Here is a 5297-nt window from a genome sequence, read left to right on the forward strand (position 1 = left end):
CAGCGAATAGATAAAAATAGCTGTGAAAGAAAAGAAAGTACCATGGAGAGCTTATCTAGAAAATAACAGTTAATAAGCAAGGAAGCTTGTGAAAGAAAAAGTTAAAAAAGCTAAATTGGAACCGTGGGAGAGATTTGGAGAAAAGATGGAGCAAGACAGTAGTAGGACAAACCAAAAATTGTTCTAAAAAGGTCTGAAAAAATGAGAGGTAAATCAGGTAGTACTGTCGTGCAAATAAAAAAAAATAAAAATGGAGAAACACTGACCCAACCACAAGATATAGTTAATAGATGGAGTAAATATTTCAAAGAGTTGAGTAATGAAATAACATTGGAAGAATTAACGGAAGCCATTGCAAAAATGAAAAATGGTAAAGTGGCAGGAATAGATAATATCAAAACAGAATTGTTGACATATATGGGGGAATCTGCATTACACTACTAACACAAATTACTGATAGCAATTTGGAAACAGAAATGCATCCCAGAAGATTGGGCAACAGCAGTAATGGCTCTTCTGTTAAAGAAGGGAGGTAAAAAAGTAATGTTCAAATTATCGAGGTATTTTCATGCTAAGTGTACTGGCTAAGATTTATGAATGAACACTGGAGATGAGACTGAGAAAGAAAGTGGAACATCAACTAGACGATGCACAAAAAGGTTTCTGACCGGGCACAGTGTCCAAGATCATATCTTTACTATAAGACAAATAACAGAAAAATTCCTTAATTTTGATAAAGATGTGTGGTTCATAGACATGGAAAAAGCCTTTGACAAGGTACCCAGACATCAGGTCCGAGGACTAATTGATGCAAGTAAAATTTATGTACTGGAACATTGTGCAAGCATTAAATTGTGAATCGAACAAATTTGCTAATACACAAGGAGTAAGGCAAGGTGGAGTTTTAAGCTCACTGCTATTCATTATATTATATATATGAATGAACCAATAAAAAAATGCAGTAGAGTCCCGCAAATTAGATTTAGGTTACCATTGATTAAAAAGTATAACTCTGAGTGAATGTGTATTTGCAGATGACATTGCATTGATAGCAAGTTCAGAGAAATCTTTACAAAGCAACCTAAATTTATAGACGAGAGAACTTGCAGACAAAGGAATCAAAATAAATTTAGCAAAGACCAAAACTTTACTTATTTCCAAGACACTGAGAGAAATCCATATAAATCTAGACAGAAATTTAGTAGAACATATGGACGATTTTGAATATTTATAATACCTATACTAAAAATGCAAAAAGAGTTGAACAACAGAATTGCTAAAACACCACGATTATATCACTCCCTCACTACAGGTTTCATTAGCAAAAGAGAAATTAGTGAGAAGACAAAAGCGACAGTATATTATATACCTCCCTTCTCTGCTTTTTGGAAGTGAAACATGGCTGGCTTTCCTAATAATTAAGCTTGAATTATCACATCTTTATTATTATTGTAAACATTTAAAAACCTTATTAATTGAATTACATTAAACTTACCACTTATAAAATGTTTACTTTTCATATTTTAGTTCCGTTAGATCTGTTCTTCTTGTGGCTTTTATCCATTGTCCCCGGCTTTGTTTGGATAATTCATTTAAATGTATTGCATGGGGAGCCTTGGGAACAGTACAAAATAAGACTTTTCCCTGTCTGCCCTACTCCCACAATTTACAACAATACAAGTTACATGTATAATAAGCTTCTCAAGAAAGCCCTTGCTACTTGCAAACTGATAACTGCTATGGAATAATTCAGTTCTGTAGGCGATAAACTACTTTATATTTGATTTGCTATCACAATTTCGCTGCACAATCGACAATAAAAAATAAAATCAAACAGGATATTCTTTACAAATGTAAATATTAGGATTAGGTTATGTTATGTGCCCCCAGTTAGGCCATATTCGGAAGTTCCTTGTCCCTTTGCTTGATTGGCACACCGATGATTTTCGTTTGCCACTGTCCGCTGTCATGTCACTACACTCAAATGCCCATAGAATTTCTTACACCTACACTCAAAAGTGTAACACTAAAAAACAAAGGAACAGACCTAATAAATTGACAAAGTTATTCAAGGCCAAATTTGACGTGTTAAAGCACACTTTGACATCTAAGTTTGTTCGTTATAAACTTCACCTGAAGAAAAAGAAAATTGTTCTATTTTTTCATTTATTTTACGTGAATTCAGTGTCACCAACCTGTGTCCATTTGGCGGGAAGTGGAAGTAGAGCTTTTTGTTTATTATTATTTTTGTTGAGGTTGAGTCGAGTCTTTCATGTTCATGATCATGACAACCTAAAAATTTTGATTGGAAAATGCAAATAAGATAAGGGGGTGGGAAAATGGAAATTAGTGGCTTTTTTGCAGTTCTGTCTGTTAGTTTTGCGTTTTGCTCTGGCTGGGTCTCTTTTGTTTAAACAATTATGTAAGTAGGTATTATAAAAACGTTTTCAATTTTCTGTATTCTTTAGGAAACGAATTATTTATGCATATTATTACCTGTAAATAGTAGTACCTATTTCTTTTGATTTTTAATTGTAAAGAATAGAAAATTACCATTCATTTTAATTTTTTAGAATCAGCTGAAAGTGGTCTACAAAAAAACCAGGAAGGAAACGTATTATAGCCTTGTTGTGGCTATGAAAGGCAAAAGAAAGATACCTATAAAAGTGTATTGACTAGTTGGAAGAAACTCCACATTGTCGATGCATAATAAGATATTACTTTATAAACAAATATCAAGACCTAGGAATGAAACCTGGATAATATAGTCATCAAGAAGATAGCAGGAAGTCATGAGCAACAACAACTTCATAAGTATGAGAATATTGAGGAAATACACACTCCTCGATATCTACTACTGGACAAACTAGAAGATTGAAGAGGACAAAGCCTTTTGAACTAGTTTGAGTGATAGGTGATAGTGAAAAGCAGAGCGTAGTGCTTGTGTGCCTGTGTATGTTAGAATAGTGCACGATCTTGTTAGATTAGATAAGAGACGCTATTGGGTAAGCTCTTCATTTTAAGGAACAGTAGTAATTTAGGTTAAATTAAATTTGCTCATTGGTCAGTTATGACCAGATTGTAATTCTCTGATGTTTGGCAAAAAGGGCTTAAGTCAGAATTGCACATCAATAATGGTTTGATGATTTCTGGACCATAAAAAAAGTGTTGCAGACTTAAACTGTATGTACCAATAAAAAGAGCCGATTTTTCTGGTCCAGAAATCATCAAAACATTATCGATGTGCAATTCTGACTTAAGCCCTTTTTCCCAAACATCAGAGAATTGCAATGTACAATTCAATACAAATGAATCATCATCCTAGTGATGATTATGGAAAAAAATATATGACAAGATTTTGTGCAATAAAAATGTTTATATTTATCAAGGATGTATTATTTGGTATGGCCACATGGTATATCGTCGGTGATGTGACAATACCTCCTATCTGCTTTTTCATGAATTTTGTAGGAGACGAAAAACCATTTTTAGGGTCATCTCTGTTTTCACATGTAAATTTTGACATGTTTTGTAGTAAATAGATGATTGAATTTACTACAAAACATGTCAAAAAATATCATATGAAAACAGGAGGTGACTGTAAAAAAAGTTTTTAGTCTCTCTTACAAAACGGTTAACAGAGGTGACAGTTAATAGAGAGACAGATAATCGAGGTTCCACTGTATAGTGAAATTTGGACACCCGACACCCCATACAAATTTTATGGGGGTTTTGTTCGTTTAAACCCCCCCAAACTTTTGTGTAAGTTACAATTGAATTATTATTGTGGTACTATTAAACACAATGTTTTTAAAACTTTTTTGCCTCTTAGTACTTTTTTGAAGTCAGTTTTTATCGTGATATTTTGAATATTTGTCAAATCCACCACATATTTGTATATGGTTAAGTACGATTGTAGAGACTAATAATACGAAAATTTATTTATGATTTACATTTTTAGGTATATTTTGAACCATTTTAAAAAGAAGCCATATCTTGATAAAAAGAGCTTTATCGAAAAAATAGAAAGAGGTAAAAAAGTTTTAAAAACACAGTGTTTAACTAATAGTACCTCAGAAATAATTTAATTGGAACGTACCCAAAAGTTTGGGGGGGTTAAAGGGAACAAAACCCCCATAAAATTTTTATCATCATCATCATCATCATCATTGGCTCGACAGCCCTTTCTGTGTCTTGGCCTGTTCCAGGATTCTTCTCCACTTTGATCTGTTTCGTGCTTTTTTTCTCCAGTTTTTTATTTTTAAGGTTTTTATATCATTTTCTATTTGTTATAAATATCTCAGCTTCTGTCTTCCTCTTGTTCTTTTTCCTACTGGCATCTGTTTGAATATTTTGTTTGGTATTTCGCCTTCTTCCATTCTTTCTACATGTCCCATCCAACGCAGCCGTCCTATTTTAATGAATGTTATGATATCCGGATCCTGGTATATTTCGTATATTTCAAAGTTGTACCTTCTTCGCCAAATTCCATTTTCTTTTGTGCCCTTATATATGTGTCTCAAGATTTTTCTTTCAAAGGTGGCTAGCAATGTTTAATCTCTTTTAGTGAGTGTCCAGGTTTCTGAGCCGCATGTGAGTACCGGTCTTATTAGGGTTTTGTATATTTGGCATTTTGTTTTCCTTGCGACGTTGTCTGATCTTAGTTGCCGAATTAAGCCATGGTAACTTTTATTGGCAATAAATATTCGCCTCTTCACTTCCTCTGCTACGTTATTATCAGATGTGACTAGGGATCAAAGGAATGTAAAGTTTTTTACCCCCTCAATGTTGTATTCTCCTATTGTTATATTTTGTGGCTGCCTTATTTCTGTGTTTTTACTTACCTGCATATATTTTGTTTTGTTCTGGTTGATTTTAAGGCCACTATTTTGTGCAGCTCGTTCTATTTGATTGAATGCCTCTATCATTTCTCTTCTTGATCTTGCGATTATGTCAACATCATCTGCAAATGCTAGTATTTGCACGCTTTTATTAATTATTGTTCCTCGAGTATTGACTGTTGTGTCCCTCATTATTTTCTCGAGTACAATGTTGAACAAGATGCATGATAGAGCGTCTCCCTGGTGTAGTCCCTTTTTCACATCTATTGTTTCCGTTAGTTCGTTTTGTATCCGGATTTTACTTTCTACTTTTAGAGATTCTTTTATCAGTTCTATTAGTTGTGTTGGTATATTAAATTCTTTCATTGCTTTTATTAAGAATTCTCTGTTTATATTGTCATATGCGCTTTCGAAGTCTATGAAGAGATGATGTGTGTCGATGTTATGTTCACTTGT

The 5297-nt window shown here is 33.4% G+C and overlaps 1 long non-coding RNA gene across 1 annotated transcript; it reads left to right on the forward strand.

Moving 5' to 3' along the window:
• Window positions 1-1956: 1956 nt before the first annotated feature.
• On the forward strand, window positions 1957-3384 carry LOC126889733 (uncharacterized). Its single transcript, XR_007700152.1, has 2 exons — window positions 1957-2422; window positions 2574-3384. It is a non-coding gene; the product is annotated as an uncharacterized LOC126889733 (long non-coding RNA).
• The last annotated feature ends 1913 nt before the right edge of the window (window positions 3385-5297 follow it).

The sequence above is a fragment of the Diabrotica virgifera genome, chromosome 8, assembly GCF_917563875.1.
Source record: "Diabrotica virgifera virgifera chromosome 8, PGI_DIABVI_V3a".
NCBI classification, from domain to species: domain Eukaryota; kingdom Metazoa; phylum Arthropoda; class Insecta; order Coleoptera; family Chrysomelidae; genus Diabrotica; species Diabrotica virgifera.